At 41.6% G+C, this 23233-nt stretch overlaps 1 pseudogene; it reads right to left on the reverse strand.

Moving 5' to 3' along the window:
• The window catches only part of LOC147438661 (uncharacterized), a 32316-nt pseudogene extending 13929 nt beyond the window's left edge, over window positions 1–18387 (reverse strand).
• Window positions 18388–23233: the final 4846 nt, after the last annotated feature.

The following is a 23233-nucleotide window of genomic DNA, read 5'->3' on the forward strand; positions in this document are numbered from 1 at the left end:
GGAGCTGATGGAGTGAACACAAGCTAACAATAATCTATACGGAAGTGTCATGCCCTATGGAATATGATCCACCCACAAAGGAAGTTGCCCCAAAGATTTGTAATGAGCGTTATGTTAGGAATAAAGTGAATAGCTATATAGAGATTATAGTGGTTTACTTAATGTAGAGAGATAATTTTCACACCACACACACACACACACACACACACACACACACACACACACAGACAGACCACACATGATATACATGGTTCACCCAAGTGTGAGCTACATCCACGAGAAAGCAGCCACTCAATGGCTTTGCACTTCAAACTAAAAGTAATTACAATGTCCCTTTATGGAACTCGTGTCTTGCTTCACTTCCTTACACCACCTCACACATACTATACCTCACCTTACATTGTTTTGTGTGTAGACAAGGCCTCCTTTTATAGGCCAAAAGGAGCATCTATGGGTTTCCCTCTCTCATGAGAGTCAACCATGTGTGCCACCCTTGTGTAGTCAATGTAGGCTAGGATAAACAATTGCTTCTCGGATCGACATGGCAAGGAGAATGAGCACAGATGAGAGACAGAGAGAAAAAGGATAAGACACGATTGGAGCAAAATAAAAAGAGAGATTCTTTATTGAGTTTTAGGCCTTTTAAATTTTTACAACATGTTCACATACTAGTTGTCCACCCAAGTTGGCTTGACCCTAACAATTTCGCCCCCTTCAACCAAACTTGGCATAATTATCATCGTATGTGTACTCCTAGGCTCTAATGATACATCTAGGTGCAATACTTGATACGTCATGGTGTTTTTCATTGTGGATTCATCACGTGTGGTTCACAAGAGTACTCATCCTAGGCTCACAAGGTAGTCTTAAGGAAATACAAATCATATCGTTCATAAGGGAAGGTCGTACCTCCAGTCTCTTATTTCCTTATCCAGGGCTGTGTCTAATCCCGTACAAATTTTAAGAGCAACATGGGATGAATGTGGGGTAATTAACATACAAATAGTGGCATACATAAAAGATGAAAATCTCTGGTATGCCTATGAGCTAGATAAGACATGATGTCTAGCATGCTTTCCATGGGAAGGAGCAACCATCCAAAATATGTGGACAAGAAAACCACTCTTTTCCCTTGTGTTGACATGGTTCTTGGTTGTAGGAGGTAACATTGAAACATATTTGTTTTTGAAACATTCACATTAGGAAAATTTTGGACTCTCAAATGGGCCCTATAAAGGACTTTGACTTTCTCCCTCTTGTGAAAAATGAGGCGCACTATAAAATATATGTTGTTGAAAGGTTTGCATTTGAAAATGCCATTGCTTCTGCTGCCTACAAACATGACAGCTTATCAAGATGTTGTATGAATATTATGCCTTCCAATGCCATTGCTTCTGCTACCTACAACATGACAGCTTATCAAGATGTTGTATGAATATTATGCCTTCCAATGCCACTTGCAAGACCCTACATCCCAAGATGTTGATTGAAATGTAGCTAGCCACCAAGGAATGCCTCTGCTTTGTCCACTATATAGGTCAACATTTTGAAACATTCTACTGCACTGCCTACTCCACCACCTGGAAAAATTGCTCCGTCGCCTATAAATATGGCAGCGTTTCAAAATGCTGATGATTATTTTTCTCTACCCTCTGTGAATGACTTCCAAGGACTATACCCTTGGCTCTAATACCAGTTGTACGGTGGGATAAGTGATTGCTTCTCGGATTGACATGGCAAGGAGAGGAAGCACAAACGAGAGACAAAGAGAGATTAGATAAGGGAGGATTGGAGAAAAATAAAAAGAGAGATTCTTCATTAAGTTTAAGGCCTTCTAAATCTTTACAATATGTTCACATGCTAGTTGTCCACCCAAGTTAGGCTAACCCTAACAATCAAGTCCAAGTAGAACTCACCCATGTGCCCATGTGTAGCTGTCTCTAGGTAGACAAGTCCACCTAAAACTCGGCCACTTCTCGTTGAACATGGGCCATTGAATTCCGCCACTAGCCATAGACTTCCACCACAGACCACCGGCCAACCAGCCATTAGCTATCGGCCATCGACCGATCATTTTTTGGCCATTTTTCGGCCATGATATTCCAACAAGAAAGAATATTTTGACAAGCTCTCGACTATGCATGAATTTTTGGTTCTCTAGCGAGTGATTTTTTTCACATACAATGGATTTTTCTCATAACGAGGGCCTTAAAAATGTGCATTTTTTAGAATAAAAACTCCAAGGGGTTGTTTGGAGGAAAACAGGAGAAGCGTGACCAAGGAAGATGACGACACATTACAACCCCCATATTCTATCTTTTTTTGGGTTTCAGAGGAAACCTTGTAATCATAGAGTGATTGGTTGAGAAATATAATCATAAAGTCCTTTAGTCCTTGTATTCTACTACAAAACCCACAAAGCCTTGTAAATGTCCAATGACCATGGGAAAGGGTCCCAAGCCTTTTTGTCAAAACCCTTAGTTTTCAAAGTGACATGATCATTATCTTTAGAGCGTTTTTGCACGCCGACAGAGAGCTGCACTTTTGCTACAATTTGTAATCAACCTTTCTCCTTGTTTGGTAATCAGAATTCAATTCCGAATAGCATATTTTGTTCCTTGTCTCTTGCTCTTTAATCTAAGTGTAATCATTCTCAATCCTGTTTTCGTTCAGGATATCTTGTTTGTGAACTAAATGTGTTGATTTGAGAGTTCAAATGATTATTTTTTTATGTTTTGACCTTGGAAGAGTGTTTCTAAGACTAAAGGGAACCTTTTCATGTAGTTCTGTTTCAATTTTCTATACACTTTTTGGGATAGATTGTGATTTTTGTACCTTCCCAGATTATTGCAAAACTTGGTAGGATTATGTCTTTAGGTGTTATCACACCCCTCCTTAAGTTTCATTGCATTCAAAATTTGATTTACTATTGTAGATGCATGAGAAATTCTTCAAGTTCACTTCTTTGAGATTGACAAACTCATTGAATCTTCATGCCCCATCCCGAGTCGCTTCCTTGTGTATTGACATTATGTTAGTGACACATAGCTATTTGAGTATGGCCAAAAATAGATTGCTAAAAGACCATCCAAAATAAGAAATTGGGCCAATTTGTACAAAACCTTGAAAATTAAGTAAAATTTGGGGGAACCAAACTTGTAGTTGTCCAAATTCAAAAAGGGGTGAGACTGGAATCAGCAGGACAAATTTCATGACCAGATGCTTCCAAACATGGATCGCGATCCATGTACCAAGTTGACATTTGGACATGATAATTGACAAATATACTCTTGAGAATTGAGGTAGCAACTTTTCCAAAAGAGATCTTAGCAAAAAAGTGTAAATAATTGATCAAAAAACAATATTTCTTCCTTATTGCCCCAAAAATTACAAATCAGACACAAAATCTTGGCTTTGAGTGGGCATAAGTGATCCAAATTCAAAAAGATTAAGGGAGTAGGGTCATCTTAACATAACTAAGGATATTGACCAACTTCCATGCCAAATTGATGCCAAACATGGATCGCGATCCATGTACCTATTCAACAAATTTGACAAAAACACTGCCCAATGGATAGCTGATACAATTTGGAACACATTACCCAAACGAATCAAGATAAGGAAAGCTGAAAGGAGAGGGCTAAAAGACCAAGAATAGTATATCCGAAAACCACCAAAATAGACTCAAGAATTTACTTTTGGATGATAAAAATTGAGTCAAATAAAAAATCCTTGATACCATAGCACCTATTAAACCTACTGATCCCAATTGTATCATCAAAACTCCTTGTGGCTTCCAAACATGGATCGCGATCCATGTACCTATATTGAAATTTTGCACAAACCTTGGGCCAATAAGGAGTTCATATCATACTGAACAAAAGTTCCAAATTAAGGAAGTGAAAAGAAACTCATAAAGAGGTCAAAAAAGGTGCCTGGACAAACAAAGTGCCAACACAGACCAAATGAATAGCTTTTGATCACTGAAGTGAGACTCAAACCTCACAAAAAGCATATCCTTGGGACCAATAGACATAGGGCAAGGTGGGAAAGCAAAATGTTTCCGAAATTGCACCAAGGTACATGGATCGCAATCCATGTTCCTTTGAGACAAATTTATTCGAGGACTGGACCAAGTCTAAGGATAGTCACCAAAACCCTTGTGGACTTTCAAAAACTGAATTTGGACTTAGGGTGAAGGAATTATAAGGAGAATTGTGGTTGGAGAGAGTAAGAAATAAATTTAGTCAGCTATGGGCCTTGGCTAACCAAGCGACTGTAAACTCATAGCCATCAACTATTTTGTACAGGGTACATGTGCAAGAACGTGTGGTGTGCCGAGCAATTCAAAACGGAATAACAGGAAACGATCAATGAGGTAACAAGGTTAGGGTTTTGCAAATCATTTCTTCATGTATTTACAATCTGGAAGATTGTACCAGAATAGAAACCCTTGTGTAAAAGACCAAGTAAGCAACAATTCAACAGACCAGAGTGTGAATCAAGGGCCACAGTATCCACTAAAGACCATTGTAGAGGAGAGTCTATCTAATCCTTCATCAGAAAGATCCTATACTATAATGGTTAAAAAATTAACAGGGTGAGATTTCAAAGAGGGAACCTGTAATGGAAATGGCCTATGATCTTTGAGAGTAGCGAAATTAGGAAATTAGGCGAAGCACTTTTGAGAGATTACTTTGTGAGTATAGCGGGTGAACTTAATTGATGGTAGCAACATAAACATGGTACTCCGTTAACTTGGCATGAACAATACTTTTGCAAGAGAGAGAGTTTAGAGAACATGACAATAGTTGAGGACCGGATTCATATGGAGCCAGTCCCCCCTCCAATAGGCATTTGTATTATAGTTTCCCCCATCAAGAGAGACTTGGTACAATACAATCTTTGTGTTCCTTGTGACTTAGGTGATGCAATGAAGATGGAAAGCTTCATGCATCACAAGCATAACATAAACTGTATAGAAAGCATTAACTATCCCAAGCCTCAGTCCCAAGGCCTCAAACACCTTCAAAGGTGGAGAGAGCTAGCGGGGAATGAGGGTAGGGAAGAGGAAGAAGAAACATTCCATAGGAGAAAGAAACATTTTCTCACTTATCATTACTCTTCTTGCTAGCATACATAATAGCATAGTAATGGAGATGGAGAAGATGACAAGCTTAAGCACTAAAGTATGGCTCCTGGTTGGATTTGCATTTCATAGCCAAGAGTGTTGATGTAGCCTCTCACTTCTCACAAGCTTGGCGAAGAAGGTGGTGTTCCTCAACTTTCACCAAGTGAGGATGTCTTTGCAAATGAGTGTGTGTGTGGAGTATTTTCCCCTAGCACCCCCCTTCCTTGCTTTGGGCAAAATTTCTACATTCTACAAGCTCATTGGACCCCTCTCCCCCTAGCCAATCACATGCAGCATGCAGTCAAGTACATGGGTAGTCTTTTGACAAGTGTCCTCCTTACCCCTTAGAGAGAGAGAGCTTGAAAATATCTAGATATTTTTTGGATGGAAGTAGAAGCTCATTGGACCCCTCTTTAGCCCAACCAATAGCATTCAAGCACACCATGTGGTTAAGCTTAGTGACATGTGTCCCATGTTCTCTTTTAGAATTCCCCTAACTTTGAGATTTTTATGCATAGGAAGTTTCTCAACCAACTTCCTCATTAAGTGTGTAGGTTCTCTTTTTGACTCAAGCATCTTACCCCCCATGCACAGGATGCTTCTCAAGCAACTTCCTCATTAAATGTGACAAGTACCTCAAGTACCTTAGTCATCAAGCATGACAAGCACCTTAGGTGGAGTTCCCACCTCAAGCACATCCCTAGCTTGCTTAAGTTTAGGTCAGGTTCCCACCTCAAGCACAGCCCTAGCTTGCTTAAGTTTAGGTCGGGTTCCCACCTCAAGCCCCGGGGGATTCACTCTATATACAAAATGGGATTCCACCTGCGAGCAAACAACTTTGATAAAACCCCTATATACAATTCATATTAGGGAATATGTCCCCCCTTTCTATGCTTATACAACAATCAATGAAGAAAATTATCATACCCCTATCTTACATATACAATATAGGTCTCACATTATTTAACTAATTAAAACTAATCAAAGAGTGTGTAGCATAGTGACTAGAAATGTACTAAGGAACCACTTCTATTGATAACTAGATGTACCTTCAATGTGTCTTAGTTTGACTTTCAATTTATGTGCCCGATCAGTCTGCACTCTAGCTACTCATCCAATTCTGACCCATCCAAAGCTGGTGTAAATCAACCTTGTATGATTGGATTGATGCAAATTTGATGTGTGACCTAATAAAAAACTTTTCCAAAATTCATCCAAGTTCTAGGGCACACCGGTGACCAATCATTACAAGTAATCGACCCGGGTTACGTTCCCCCCCCCCCCCCCCCCCCCCCCCCCCCCCATAAATATGATACCCCCCCTCTCTTTTTTTTAATCTTGGGAGATAAATTATTGGGGGCCTTCCCCTAACTTATATGCTTATGTAACTTATAAAAAAAAAACCCTCCCTTGCACTTACGTGGTGCGATAAGTTTTCCATGGTGAATCCCCCGGGCCTCAAGCTCAGCCCTAATTTTCTTAAGATCAAAGGACTTCTAGCTCTAACCATTGGAGGTCTTTAATGAAGCTAACCCTAAGGTATTTTAAGCTTCATTAGTTAACCTTGCTCTTTGACAGACCATCTCTCATTTGGGCCCCTTTACCATTGGCCCCATGTTGAGATAGATTCGTAAGCACATGTCTATATTCTAACCCTTGTTCCCGTTTATTATCCCATATTAAAAGATCAGTTTAATATGAGAAAATCGTTTCGTTTGTTTAGATATTAGATATTTAATGACAGAACCTTGAGCGGGACAGGTCCTTCACAATCGACAACTGATGTCAAGCTATTGCATTTAAAATTCCAATTGGAAAAGGAGTTAAAAGTCAAAATCTATAAGGATGGTATGGACCGCTACTGTGTTAAGTTGGATAGTAAAATAAGCGAGCTCAAAGACCTTGTATATATAGACTATGATGGGGACTGACCGGGAAGGAAGATACTTTGACCAAGAAGGAATGATGTATCTAGTTGTGCACAACCCCTTCATTGTGCACAAATGGGTATTGACTGGCACCAAGGACAAGGTGGATGAGGAATTAGTAGATGAACCACCCAAGCGAACAAGAAAAATGTTATGCTCAGGCACATAAACGAGACAGAACGGGTCAATACAGAAAACTCTTATGTGGGGCTGTATAAATACAATAATGGAGAACAAATACTCTAATATAGATTTGATGAACCTCGCATAGAGGAGCTGATGGACCACAAGAGGCTGTATGTATTTACATACACCAAGGGGAGGAGCATTCAGGTGGTCATGATGGATAAGTATGGCCACAAATACTCTCCTATAGATTGCAAGGAGTTAGAACATTACACATATTTTGGTGGACCACTCCATCAATATTATGTAAACCCTGAGCAAGCTAGACCCTCGATGTCTCAAACTAGACAAGAAACCAGATATATGAGTCCAGTAAAAATGAGAATGGAAAATCCAATTGATCACCAATGATTTTTTAATGCAGATACCATGAGATACTTGGGCTCTAGAGTTTCACTAAATGCCACAGGGACAGTGAAGTGCCTGATTTGTTTGCATGAGACCTAACGGTATGATTAGATGAACGAGCAATAGAGAGGACACCGTCTGTAGCACCAAGGAGAGAATACGAAGTAAGAGAGACTCTATCAGGAGGAATGAGAATGTCTAGGATTGTGGTCGAGACAAGACGCATGCAACCATCTCAAGTAGCCAAGTGTGTACCAAAGAAGTATAGTGGGTCGGGGGATCCATATGCACATGTTTCGATCTTCAAACAAGTGTTGAGGACAGAACAAATGACGGATTTCCATACTCAGTATGAAGGATTTGGACTGACTTTGGAAGGAATAGCTTTGACCTGGTTCCAACCATTACATAGCCGAGATTTCCCAAATATATAATAACTTCTACGAGAATTTTTGGAGGAGTTCTCAAAGAGAGGAATCAAGCATAATATTGTCTCCCAAATCTATGCATTTAGGCAAAAGGAGAAGGAAAAGGTGAAGGAGGCCTCACTTCAATTCAAGCAATATATCAAAAGATGTCCTGCCCAAGAACTACCTCAAGATGAGAGACCATCTATTCGTTTCATACAAGGATTGTGGAATGACCCCCTAAAAAAGAATCTTCACTTAAAGGCAGGTGTTACCTTTGAGCAAGTCACTAAGGAAGCATTGTACCTAGTAGACAACTGCAAGGCGTATAGGGAGGTATCTGAGGACACTGACCAAGGGACAAGTAGCAACTCTTCGACCGCTAGTGAATCCACATTGAAAATGGGGGGCCAAAGCCCAACTTTTCCAAACGTTGATCAAATGATCAAGGAAGTGATCAAAAGGACGAACAAAGGTAACATACCGGAACCAAACTTACGACAACCGGCCCCATAAAAATGTGATACTTGTGGAGGAGATCATCCTACTCATTGGTGCAACATGCAACCAAGACCAGGAACAAATATACCTCATTTATTGAAGTGGTGTTCTATCGAGAAAAAATGGACAAAGCATGAGACCCACGAGTGTTTCTATAACAAAAACTATGCTAGGGAAGGACATTATTAGCCTCAGGGAGCACAACAGTTGCCATCACCTCCAAGATACCCAATATGGAAAAATAATGCAGCCCAATGGGGAGAAAAACCTCAACCAATGTTAGGACAACAACCTCTCTTACCACAAGAAAATAGGGCTATGGTGAGAATCTTGCAACCAATAGAGGCACCATTGGATCATTTAGAATGATGCCGATGGCCACTTACTTTGAAGAGTCGGACGACACCTATGAGAGAGGGATAGACATCACTGTTTAAACAACAAGAGAGCAAACCCCCTGGATAGATTCTAAAGAAATGGCCAAACCATCTTACATAGCTCTCTTGTTTAAACAACAAGAGAGCAAACCCCCTGGATAGATTCTAAAGAAATGGCCAAACCATCTTACATAGCACAACCCAAAAAAAGCCATTACATCGTCGATGAAAATATGCTCATGTTCATAGCAAACCAATACTACAAATCGAGGGGATATCCTCCTAGAATAGGACCAACTATGGGAGCTCGTGAAGCTTCTCCACTACCAATAGGACCTTGCTATGAGTGTGGAGGTGATCATTGGGCAAGAAGTTGTCTGCACAAGGGAGCATACATCAAGATCTTTAGATGTTATGAAGGATGCGCAGTTAACCATTTGGTTCCCCAATGTCCAAAAATCCCAGATAACAAAGGAAAAGCCCCCTTAAACAAAATCAAAATCATACCTAGCTCAAGTGAATCAAAAACTAAACCAACCATTCCGGTGAAAGCAATGACCAAAGCACAAGCTCATGAAGCAGAAAGAAATAAGCTCATGGGAGACTAAAATGCTTCATCATGTCAAATTGAAATAGAAAGCTTGTCTATTAGAAACCCTAGAAAATCTTGGAAGGTAAAAGGGGACAAGATAAAAGCCAAAAGAATGAAAGAGAAATCAACCTTAGAAACCAAACTACAACAAATGGAACAGAATTTGAAGTTGAAACAACGTAACAAAAAATGCAAAAAAAACATCTGAAATACCTTCGAGAGGGTCGGTGTTGGTGGACAAGCATTAAGGCCCTCTAGATGGTATTTTAAAGGCTTTCAAATCCATATTTTGAATCCAATCAAACCCAAGAGCATAGATGGTTGATGTATACCCATCCAGGGTATGAAAAAGAGAGGTTACTAATGTGCAAAGATCTTATCCAGGCAACCCAAGACCTTGTGGAACCACAAGTTCCAGATGATCCAAAGACAAAAATTCCTAATCCACAAGAAGATCCAAGAAATAACGAACCAGGATAGAAAACAAAGACAAGGAAGGTCCACAAGTTGAGACACCATTAGACATGAGGGAGTAGCTAACACCACAGCTGGAATGGGTTCACAAGCAGTGATGCCAATTCCGAAAGTGGAAGAGCAGCTTCCACAAGATCTATGGGAAGACATCAAATCCAAAAAAGACGGTAGTGCAACTCTTAAATCAACACCTATCCTTGAGATAAACTTAGACCATGAGTTCTACCTTGGCTATAATCAATCACTATATGGTAATGTAGGGAAAGAGGTATCAGAGGACAACAAACTTGGGACTCTAAAAACCTTGCCTTCATTCATTGGTGACCATAAAACAAGATCAAAAATAGAAAAAGTACCATCCCAATGGAAATCTAATCCTAAAATGATGGATACTCAGATTCTTCATGAGTTGATGTCATCTCCCATACAATGTATGTTAACTCTATCCGAGTTACTGCAAATTAGGCTACATCTTTGGGAAGAGGTGGGAGAAAATTTAGAGAAACTAGGACTGCAAGTCCCTCAACAACTAAACTCATTAAAAGAATCAAACTCCCAAACACTAGAACATGTACCTGTAAACAAAGTTGGAGACTACTATGAGGGGGAGGAGGGAAATACAACCTTGCCTGTGGAATAGGAAAGGATCAAGACCATGGCTATATTGGATAGAGGTCCTAGAATCTCCATAGCAACCAAGGCAATGTGGGTAAAATGGGGAAAGCCTACTCTAAGAAAAGCTTGAATGAAACTGTAATTAGCATATGGATACATGGAGAAACTGAATGGAATATTAGAACAAATCATTGTATCCTCTTGTGGCATTGTGTATAAACACACCTTTGCCATAATGAATTTTGACAAGAGTAGCAACTTCAATATCATATTGGGCAGACCGTTTATGCGGCATCTCAAAATGCTACAAGATTGGGCCTATGACTATATCTACTTAAGACACAAGGAAATCACTACAAAAATCACTGTCAAATATCATAGTTATAGAGATGTTGAACAAACCCCGGGAGAAGAACTAAACTTTACTACAGATTAAGAAGAGAAAATATTGGCCGAGCTGCAAGACAAAGCAAATATTTGGATGTACGAAGCTCCCTAGAGTGTAAGTCTGAGGAAGGAGGGTTGTATTCTCGATTGATATGTGGAGGACACAGACTATATTCCAGAACCTTTTCTTGAAGAAATGTTCAAACCATTTGGATGACAACAAATTTCTACCACTCTGGGTCCATCCGTGAATGAGGTGACATTAACAAAATTATGTGAAGAAGAAGGAAATGACTTAACTCCCTTTCGGATGAGGAGTGTCGTTATGAGTTCAAAACCAAGGTTAAAAGAGGTTGGAGTGAAAGAAGTTGTAGATTTTAGACGCATAAGGGACAAAATATCCATCAGAGACCTTAGTGAGAGTGATGATAAAGTCTTGCAAGATTCCCAAGACAAGCCGTTGGAGGAAGGTACTGAGGATAAACGCTCCAGTTGTTCTGATCCTGACATCGAGTGCAAGGAGCTACAAGCAACCTTTTACGAGTTTTCAAACCAAAAACCTCACAAAGACCAAAAAGACGTGCTAACAAACTAAATCAAGGAAAAGAAAAAGCCCATGCCTTTGTTAGTAGACAAAATGCAATACTTAAGGCTGGTAGGAGCAACCGATTGTCTTAACGACAAAATCTTGAGAAAATTCAAGAAACATATCTCAACAAGAGGAGGAGACCCAATAATGAAACACAAACCAAAACCAAAATCCAAGAGAGCCTATGAGAAATCAACGAAGATGTAAAAAATGGACCACAAACAAAAATACAAAGAATTGAAACGAACATTGAAAGAAGTGTGGACTACAGAACTGAGACTGAAGAATAATCTGATGATAAATTTGACGTGACATCCCATTACAAGAGGTACACAATCCAAGACAACAAAATTGTAGTTCAAATGCCAAAAGGAAACCCTAAAAAACGAGGAACCTCATACCATGGGACGGAAAAAGCTAAGTGTATAGACCTAGCTAAACTAGGAGAGGAACCAAAACCAGCATATACTGCCGCAAATCTTATGAAAGAAGAAGAACAGTTGTTGATCACAATGCTCCGACAATACAGAGATGTGTTTTCTTCGACTTACAAGGATCTTAAGGGAATAGATCCAAAAATCTGTTAATACACGGTACCCCTCAAGATTGATTCCAAACCTCACAAACAATGTCCCTACACATACAGTGAGACATTTACCAAAAGAATAGAGGAAGAGATAGACAAGCTCAAAGATGCACAATTCATCTATGAGATTGAACATACTGATTGGGTATCTACTATTGTGGTAGTACCCAAGAAAAATGGGAGGTTGAGAGTCTGTGTGAATATCAAACAGGTAAATGCAGTCGCCATTAGAGACAACTATACCCTACCAATAACAGATCATGCGATTGAAAGAGCAAAAGAAGCGTATAGTTTCCTACATGGGTTTTCTAGCTACAATCAGTTAACCATAAAACCAAAAGACCAACATAAGATGGATTTTGCAGTCGAATGGGACATATTCGCATACAAAGTGATGCCATTTGACTTGACCAATGCACCAACCACCTTCTAGTGATTGATGAGTCACGCATTCAAAGAATACCTTAGACAATTCTTGGAGATATACATGGATGATTTGTGTGTCCACTCTCAAATGAGAAATGAGCACATAGAACACCTAAATAAAGTGTTTTTGAGAAATGCAAATCTTATCGTATTTGTTTAAACCCAGAGAAGTGTATCTTCATGGTAAGGCAAGGTAAGATTTTGGGGCACATTGTCTCCAAAAATGTAATTTCTACCAATCAGGATAAACTAAAAGTGATTGTGGCACTTCCGAGACCAACCAAAATAAAAGAGGTACAAGCTTTTATGGGACACTACGGATATTACCGGTGACTCATATGCATGTACATCATTATAGCTAAACCTCTTTACACTCTCATCACCAACTTTGAGTGGATAGAAGAATGTGAAAAGGCTTCTCAAAAATTGAAGCAAGGATTAATTTTTGCTCCAATTTTTCGAGCCCCTGATTGGAATAAGATCTTTCACGTCCATATAGATGCCTCAACCTATGCCATAGGATGCATATTAGCACAACCAAGAGAGAACAACATGGATTTTCCCATTTGTTACTCTAACAGACAGCTAAACAAGGCAGAAAAGAACTATACCACTACGGAAACGGAAGGTCAAAGTTTAGACATTACCTACTTGCAAAGAAATTTAAATTTTTTTGTAGACTAGCATTACTATAAATAGCAAACAAACCTTGCAATGCGGGAAGGATCATTTGTTGGTTCATCATATTGCTTGAGTTTGATTTCATAGTGTTTGTCAAGAAAGGAACAACCTATCAAAGAGTAGATCACCTTTCAAGGCTGCTCCGTGGAGAAGCACCCATAGGTATTGATGATGAACTTCCAAGTTCTGATCATTACAGATAGGCAATTTTCGATTATTCATCAGATCAGAACTCTACAGCTTTTGGGTGAACGACTTTACAAGAAAGGAAATGATAATATCATGAGATTATGTATAGAATCGAGCAAGTAAAATCAATACGTAAGACTTGCTCACATACAAAACACGGAATGTCATCATGGGAAAGTGCAAACATTCCAAAGCCTAATAAGACTTGGGGTCTACTGGCCAGACATGGAACAAAGAGTCTATGATTACATAAAATCATGTGAAACGTGTATAAAACAACCACCAGTGGAGCACAGAACACTCTTTAGAGTAATGGTAGCTCAGAAATGGGGTGTTTTCATTATGGAGTATTTACAAGACAAAACAACCCTGGGGGGGATTGTCTAAGGCACAACTTAATAACTTTGAAAAGAAAACGACACACTATGTGCTGATTTCAAATCAACTACGCAAACAACGAAAAGACGATCAATTGCGACTATGTGCCACCGAAGGTGAATATTACTCCATTCTAGAACAAGCACATGCAGGCCAGACAGGTGGACATTTCTCTCCTGACAAAATAGCCAAGCTGATACTTCATGCGGGGATAACGACGGCCAACCTTGTTCTCAAACGGTGTAAAATGGTGTGATGAGTGCCAACGCCCTAAGACACGCATGCGTAGGGACAAAATGCCATTACGACCAATTATGGGGGCCCGATCTTTTGCCAAGTGGAACATCGATTTCGTGGGCCCTATAATACTGTCCGCATATCGCACACATGCTCAATATATTATAGTCGCAACAGACTATTTGACCAAATGGGAAGAGGCCAAAGAAAAACAAAGGAATGATGCACGCATGACAACACAAATTTTATTTGAAAACGTTTTTACTAGATATGGCCTACCTATTGAGATAGTAAGTGATCGGGGAACACACTTTTTGAACACTATCATTGAGAGTTTGTTAGATGAATTCATGGTGATCCATAAAAAATTTTCCTTCTATCACCCCCAAGCTAACGGACAAGCAAAGAGTATGAATAAAATATTATCCACAGTGTTGACTAAAATCATTAGTGACTCAAGAAATGATTGGGATCTACAATTTCACACATCATTGTGGGCATACATGGTAGCATATAAAACGTCCATTAGAACCACTCCATTTAATATTATGTTCCAAATAAATGCTATACTACCTATGAAATTCTTGATACCAGCCCTCCGAGTTGCAACCCAACTAGGTTGGACGGGGCATGAATTTTCAAAAAGGTTAAACATCTTAGAACAATTTGATGAAACATGCTTAAAGGCAATCGCAGGGATCTATGCACACAAACAAAAAATGAATTATTTCCATGACCACCAGATCAGGAGTTTTAGAAAGGGGATTCCGTACTTGTTTATACCCTGAAGCAACACTCCACCAAGCTCAAAAAGTGAGGGAAGGGACCATTTGTGATCCATGATATATCACAAAGCGGTGCCATTAAACTTGCAACATTAGCATGAGAGGAAATGCCTAATTGAATAAGTGGATGCCAATGAGAGGAAATGACAAATTACTGCTATTCAGTCACATGCAAAAGAGGAGGCCAAACTATGAGTATTAAAGAGAAAAGAACAGGATAACTACAAAGCATCAAGGACGCATCCTCCTCTAATTGCATCCCTTCAAATGGAGCCTACATGGTTAGGTGGCATAGATCTACAAATTTTTCTTCGACTTCATGATGGTTCCACCGAGCGCGTATTAGTGGACACTTGAGCACGAGAAAATGGCTTGGGTCACGTCAATTTATCAATAAATGTTGATGGAAATGCTTATCCTCATCAATTTCATGTAGCCATGGATACTGATCTTAATGAGGCAGTGATTCTGAGAGTGCCTTGGATGCACACATATAAAGACACACCCAATTGGTAGGATGATACCTTACAACTCACGTCAGATGACACATCCTTCGCCACCCCATTTGCACAGAAAGATCACCTATGGGAACCTCTTCTACCAGCACCTGAACTTATACCACAATGTTCTACAAAGGCAATGAGGAAAATATGGGTAAAGAAATCCATTATGCAAGCCCATCCAAAGAAAATATGGATACCCAAACAACGTTGTATTGAAATTCAACCCATGCCAATCCACCAAACCCCAATAACCCAAACCAAACCCAAACAAAAAAAGCTACAACTTTTGTTAAGACCACAAAGCCAATACAATCAAATCATCAACAACCCACAAAAGTCACTTGGAACGGAGACCAAAACCAACTCGCTAGCCGAATAACTCACAGTCTTCAAACTCCACACCAAAGCATTTTTAGTGGAGTCCAAAAAAGAGCCATCAATCTAAAGAAGATGCAGTGTCACAACTTTGAGATTTCACCGTCAAAGACAGGGCACGTCTTCTTTAACTTCTTTTCTTTGGACCACGAAGCTTCAAACCAACCTCACCATCAACAACCCCTGAACATACAGTTCACAACCCACATGTTGCACTGCATTTTGTTACCCCATGTATATCTTCCCTTTTTAGTTTTTTAGCTTTTAAAAATAAAATAAAATTACCCATAATTATTATTAATTGGCCAAAATTTTACCATAATTATTGTAATCACTCATATACACATACTCTCAACCTGGCATCTTATTTTTCATGAATGGTGTCAATATGGCTCATTATCATGCTTGCTCATTTTGTTACCCCATGCATAATAATTTTAAAAAAAGGTGAGCCAAAAAAAGTCGAAATTGACTTCTGAAAGAAAACACTGAATCTTCAAAGCAAGGGATTCAAACATGGCAAATATGGAAAGGTTTGGTACAAAACAGATTTTGAGCCAACTTTTGAAGGATCAAAACTGCAGATTAAAGGCCATTGGTTGATTGAATACCCCAATGAGGAATGGTTTGAACTACAGGTAACATGAATAGGAAGATATGAGCAATGGAGGTAAGTATGAATGGGGCAATCCAAGTAGGTGGGGAACATATAATCAAAATGGGGCAAGTAAATCTCATTTGCATTCACTGTGAGAGAGAGAGAGAGAGAGAGAGAGAGAGAGAGAGAGAGAGAGAGAGAGAAGCTTAGAGAGTTCTGTCATGTTTCTGCCTGCTACAACCACTACAATAGCCATATATGGAGAAGAGCGAGCATCGTAGCAAGAGTAGGGGAGAGGGGAGGAAGGAAGGTGTGTGATGGAGAGAAGGTGGGTAGAAGACTATTCACAATGGTCACATCGGGCTCAATTTTATTCTCTGCTGCTTCTACTTGAAGTGCTCACCAACGGGGTCTTTATAACCTCCAAGGTGCGAGGGGTTACCTTTGTCACCTCTAGGGTGACTCGCATGAGATAGGAAGGGGTGGCTTTGTTGGTGGCCTCAACTAGATTGCCATGTAATTTGGATGGCCACATATGATGCACTCTTCACCTCCCCTTGCAACGGACTCTACAAGGAGGACAATTGCATTTCAAAAAGAGCGGAGTAGCCCTAGAGTACTTGGCTCTTGAATTACTACCAAACCACTTTCGTGATTTGCAAATATCTTCGTTCGCCAAGTGAAGAATCTCGTGTAGAAAGCTTCCTCGAATGCCAACATATTATGTGATGGTAAGAACATACACCGGGCGTAGAAGCCATAGAGGACCTCTTTAGAAGGCTGACCACTGAGATCATACCATAACCCTTTATTTCCCTTGAGGAATGGTATCCACGGGGCGCCTACTTGCTCTGGCTCATGAAATACTTCAATACAAGTGAGCAACATTTGGCATATCTTATATAACATTTCACAAGACAGATCCGGTAGACTTTTAAAGAAAGACATGGCACCCGTTAGGGTTTTCACCATGTATTCCTCTGGGGCTTGTCCTTTCTCTGGAGCTAGTAGTCTTGGGTAGTTCAGCCAGGTTGGCCTCTTCTTTGTTAGTGCCTCATGCTCTTCCCAAGTCCTTACTCTTGGTATAGGACAAAAAGTGGGATCTCTTTGCAGGGCTGCAGGTGCTCTTGTGAACAGAATCAAATACCTCGGATTCTTGTTCAACCAGCTCAACCTCCAATTTGGGTGGTCTTTATCTGCGCCATCTATTTGCATGTCTGCGTACATCCTTTCTTTTACTTGGAGTAACTTCACCTTTATCAAGGGGTATGGCAAGGATTGTTGATGCCATTGCGCATTGATCTGATTGGGAGTGAGTTGAGTGACATTGACATAGTGAAGAGCTCACAACTCCCAATCCATCGCGGCTTTCCATTGCTCATCCAACTCCTGTGTGATCTTTTCTTTCAGTGCATCTTCTTCAACTTTTGATAGCTGGACCATGGGCACTGTGTCTGCATCTGTAATGTTTATTTGAAAATCATCTTCACCACTCAGCTCTGCTGTGGACTGTGTCTCCAATTCACCAAATGAGATCGAGGGTATATCTATTTGTGGCAGCTCTGAAGTGCCTGCCTCTTCCTGCATTTCCGGCTTTCCTTCTCTCAGGAGCTGGTTAACTCTTTTGAGCTCAGCTATTTCTTTTAGGATCTCTTCTTCCCTCTGGACCCGCATCAAAGCCAGGTCCCTACACTGAGATTGCTCCAGCTTTAACTCCAACTCGAGGTCCTTGTTCTTCTTCTCCAATGCTTTGCAGACTTCATCTGTTCCTTTGATGGAGGCCACGGCTGAATTCTCTCTTATTTGCTGTAAGAAGATTGCCTGATCATTTATTCTCTATTCGGAATATTGTAAAGAAGCATTTGCGACATCCAATTGCACTTGAATTTTCTGAGCTGACAGGGTTGTTGTCAGAAGCTCGTTTGTAATGTCTGTCAGGTGTTTGTCTTTCGCTTTGCAAGCATCTGATAACTTTGTGAGCAGATCACCTAGCTCTTCCATCTCTTTCTGCTGTCGATCTCTTGCTAGCTGAAGTTGTTCAGCTTCGGCTTTCATTTCCTGCACTTGCCTTTGAAGAATGGTGATGATGTTCATTCTGTCTTCTAACTCTCCTTGGAGAGTTTCAATCACCATCTCGAGTTCTTTAGCCTTTGTGTTGCGGCTAAGTGTTGCTGATCGGAGTCTCTCCATCATATCCTGCATTTGCCTTGCATATTCATTTACTTGCAAGATTACCTTGTCATTAGACTGCCAGTCCTCCTATCTTGCTAGTTGAGTTGATGTGCCTGCAGCCGCTTGTGTGTCTTTTGGCTGTGTCGTGGCTGCTGGTTCTTCTTGCGTGGAGGTAGAGGGATGGCCTTCTTCTTCTTTGTCATCCTGAGGCTTTGGGGATCCCTCGGCTTTTTCTTGCTGTGTGGAAGTAGAGGGTGTTTGCTCCGACTTTGTAATCTCTTTTGGTGCAGGACCAATTTCTTGTTGTGTGGAAGTAGAGGGTGTTTGCACAGACTTTGTGGTCTCTTTTGGTGCGGGACTCACTTCCTTTTCTGGCTCACGTTCTTTCTCTTGTTGCCACCCTTGTGTAGCAGTAGCCTCTTGTGAAGATTCATCTACCTTTTGCTCCTCAAGATCTTGCGTAGCTTCAGCGGCTTTCTCTTGTTCTGTCTTTGCTTCTTTTGACTCAGATTTTGTATCTTTGGTGGTGTCTTTACCTATAGGTGATGGTGGTGGGCTTGGCATAGAATTTTCTTGTTGTTCAGTAAATGGTGAAGTGGGTCAAGGAGACCCTTGACCTTCGTCGTGTGCTTCTTCCCTTGCCGTTTCCTCGGCTTGTCTCTGTTCCTCCGCCTCTTTTTCTTTCCTTGCCTCTTCTTGGGCTTCTTTCAGCTTGAGGGCTTTTGCTTCTTGGCACGTTTCTTTCAAAGACTCTGTTGGATCTTCAGCTTCCTTTCTAGTGTGATGCTTTCTTTGTCCTTGGGCCTTTAAGTCCACTAGGCACCCATTTCTCTGGGTCCTTCCCTTGTGCTTGTCGATTGTGCTAGTAGGCATGTTTTTCTCTTTCAAAATGAGCTTCCTTTTGCACTGGCTCTTCTTGGTGTGCGGCCACAGCTTTTCTCTTCATCTCCTCTCTTCCTGCTCTCTTCTCCTCATTATCTAAGCTCTCGCTGGTGTGCCTTTTTGGTGAGCTTTCAGCCGACTCTTCATCAAATCTGTAGGATCTCTTTGCTGATCTTGTAGCTCTAGGAGATGGTTGTGTTGCCAATATCCATGTGTTTTGGTCGGGGGCAGGCGGTAGGTTGTTGGCCATGCCGATGGCATGGTACGCAATCCTTGTCAAGACTTTTGGTGCACCCAAGTAAGTGATTTTCCCTTCTTTCTTCGTGCCCTTTAGAGTGGTCAAGACGTATTGAGCATGGTCCACCGGTTGCCTGGTTGTTGACTTGAGAACTTGTGTAAAAGTGGTGGCAAATGCGTGATTTGGCGTAGTGTACCTTGGTGGCCTTTTTGCCAAGAAGTGGAAGTGTTGGTGGTATAACCGGGCTGGCTCTTCCACTTGCTTGTGAATTAAATCTGCAAAGGTAGTGATGGGGGCTTTTCACAAGCCAGGCTCCCATACCCCTCTTCTCTCTTCCCCACCCCATGGAAACCCCCTCTTGGGGAGGGAGTGATAAAAGACATTGGAAAAGTAAGGAAAAAAAATAAAGTATGGGTATGTAAATAAGGAGAAAGGTAAAATGGGCCACCGTGGGCCTGCGGGGCAGCCCATCCCCACCCTGCCTCCTTTTTCTTCATTGTTGCCGCACCGTGTGTCCCTTTTCCTCTCCTCCACTCAAAAGGTCAACCCCCTCTCTCTTTCGCTTGTCCTTTCTCCTTTCTCTCTCCCCTGAAGCTACCCCACCCCTTGTCCTTACCAATAATGCACCCTAACTCACATGCCGCCTCTCCTATCTTCCAAAACAATATACCCCACCCCCCCTTTTCTCTCTCCTACACTCTCCCATGATCCAAATACCCCCCTCTCTCTCTAAAATTCGAAATCTCTCTTGTCTTGTAGCCAGATGGCCTCCCCCACACTCACACACACTCAGTTTCACTGAAAAAGGTGCCCACAGACCCATCCCCACCCAGTGGTTACCTGATTTTCTTGTGTTCACACACATCTGCACACAGATTCACCTCTGACCACACTCCCCTCTCTCCCCTCTTGTAGTTAATTTATTCTCCATGTCACCTCTCTTTTTTCCATTCACCCATCTCTCTCTCTTAGTCTCTCTCTCATGAGACTGCTGTTCTGGCACATATACACACAGCCAGACAAGTGGGGCCCACAGTCACATGGCCTGTGTAGATAATGATTTCTTCATTTCTAAATTCTAGAATTTCTCCCCCCTCCTACCCTATATAAAGAGGGTTCACCATCACACTAAACATACACACACAACATCACCAAAGAACACACTATGCACTGTGTGTGCCTAGTGCACACACACACACCCACACCATCACCATCACCACAATCACCATGCTCGTCTTGAGCATGACCTCTACACTCTTGGCTATGGAAGATGAAGGGCAACTAAATGAAGGATGATGGCCATAAACCTCGTGCGAGTCTTCGCCATCAACTCCCACCTATCCGCCATGTGCTCTACCACGCTCTCCCTTCTCATTCCCCTACCCTATGCTCCCCATTTCATCGCCTTATTCTCTAAATAAAGCTTGAGGTTTTGTCAGTATGTTTTCTTGCAATGTTTTGCCCATGTGAGGTGTGCGGAATCGCCACCTAGTCTTGTGTTTGGAGTGAGCTTGTGTATGTGTGAAGGGTGTGCGGATTCGCCATCCTTTTGTGGTGCCTAAGTACTAAGACGTTATACCCTCTCTCTCTCTCTCTCTCTCTCTCTCTCTCTCTCTCTCTCTCTCTCTCTCTCACTTGATCTCATTCCCTTTCCTCTTCATCATTACTCCCAAGCATCCATCTCTCTTGGATGAAAACTTTGTTATAGTGGTGTGTTGTTTGCGTCCTAGCCGCTGAAGCTAGGTGGTGCCCCCTGTTTGCTTTACCGTGACAGGCTCGAGGCGCGCCATTCGGTCCCCGGTGTTTTAGAGGCCGTCGGGGGTTCGGGGTTCGCTTTGCTCCCGTCATTTGGTGCCCCCACAGAGGAGGGATTTCTAAGACCCTTCAGTTTACAATGCTGAAAGTGACGCCCACTATCAATCATGGACGAATGGTTGAAGGAATTTTTTAACTTGAGGGCGGAAGAAGAAGAGACGAAGGAGGCACTAGCCGCCTTCATTGAGGTGCTACTGCCAGGCTGTAGTGTCGTCAGCATTCAAGAGGTAAATTCTCCATCTCATGTCACTCATTCTAACTATAAATTGAGAGCATCAGGTGGGAGGTCGGTGAAGTGCCATCACTGTTGTCAACCAAGGCACACTGTCAATGAGTGCCAGCAACGAAGGCAGCGAAAGGGCTGAAGTCATCTACATCGACATTCATCGCAAAGAAGTCATTCACATCAAGGAAGGGAAGTAAACGGTGAGACCTCTTTTCCCTAAAGAAACTACAGTCAAAGTTATAACTCCAAAGTGGCCTAAAGGGGCTGCTCGAGCCAAAGACAAGGAGAAGATAAGCCAGTATGGAAACACATGACCCTGAAGGGAGAAGCATCTGGCCAAGCAAGTGCTTCAAGCTCAGAAAGCCGGGTTGTACCCAGTTTGCCAAAGAGGAAGTCATCCGAAGCTAAGCGGCGAAAGGTCGCCTACCAATTTGCACGACGCATGCGAGTGCTACCAATCCACTTCAACAATCCTGAAGAAGAAGTGGTAAGAAGATTCCCATGTCCTAGAGAAGAGTGGTTCGGCTACTGCTCTCGCTGTTTTGGAAAGAGAGTGGAGGATCTTCCTCCTCTCCCTGTACAACTTATCCTAAAGAAGCTCTCTACCACGGGAGAAACCCAGTGGGCTGGGGACGAGTTGCAACTGAATGGAGTAGAATTCATGCAACACGTCGACTACGGAAATTACCTGCAATTGCTGTTAGCCAAGATTCTGGGAGTGGTCAGATGCGTCGCCATCACCCCGTACGTACTGAGCAACGAAGGAAAGGTAGAGCCCATGAAAGGCGACGACCTCTTGTGGATGTGCCGACTCATCAACACTGGCACGGTAAGAGTATAAGTAAGTATTTCATCCTCTGTGCATGATGGAAAACGGGCCAACGGCATTCCCGTTCACATTCTTGCAGCATATGCATGTGAATATCTATGTAGATAGGAAAGTCTTCTACCAACAGAAGATCGTACACCTATTCGGTGTGGCGGTACTAGGAGAAATCCTCAATTCCCTGAACCCTATTATTCTCCCCATATTAGATTACCATCATTCCTTTAATGTTTCTATCTTTATCTTGTTTTAACCTATCCACCCACCCCTGTAAAAAGCTGCTATGAGCCGCTACTGTTAATGTAATGTTAAAAAAAGAAAAAAGAAAAAAAAGAAACAGAGGTTTGTAATTTCCTAAGTCACTACCATGGCAAGTGTTTCTTTCCCCACGTTCAGTGGAAAGAAGGGAGAGGATCTCACCACCGACTTTTTGGATGATTTCGACATTGCTTGTATCGTCTCCAACAAAGATGACGACGCTTCACGACTTAGAATTTTTCCTCTATTGATGAAAGTAGAGGCCAAGTCCTGGTATAATGCATTGCCCCAGGCCACCAAGAATGCATGGGATGTGTTAATGGCTGCTTTTGTAAAGAGGTTTGGTGGAGGCACAACCTCGGAGAGGCTATGGCAGTTACTGACAGAATTAAAGCAGGGAGGCCTATTGGAGTATGCCACCTACGAGTCTAAATTTGTGGACTTATGGGAGAGATGGGTTGCCTCGCTGGAGGAAGGTGAAGGAGCGCCTAGTTTCCTAAAGAAGGACCGTTTCATTGCTGGT

The sequence above is a fragment of the Adiantum capillus-veneris genome, chromosome 16 (assembly GCF_014529385.1).
Source record: "Adiantum capillus-veneris isolate H3 chromosome 16, ASM1452938v2, whole genome shotgun sequence".
NCBI classification, from domain to species: Eukaryota; Viridiplantae; Streptophyta; class Polypodiopsida; order Polypodiales; family Pteridaceae; genus Adiantum; species Adiantum capillus-veneris.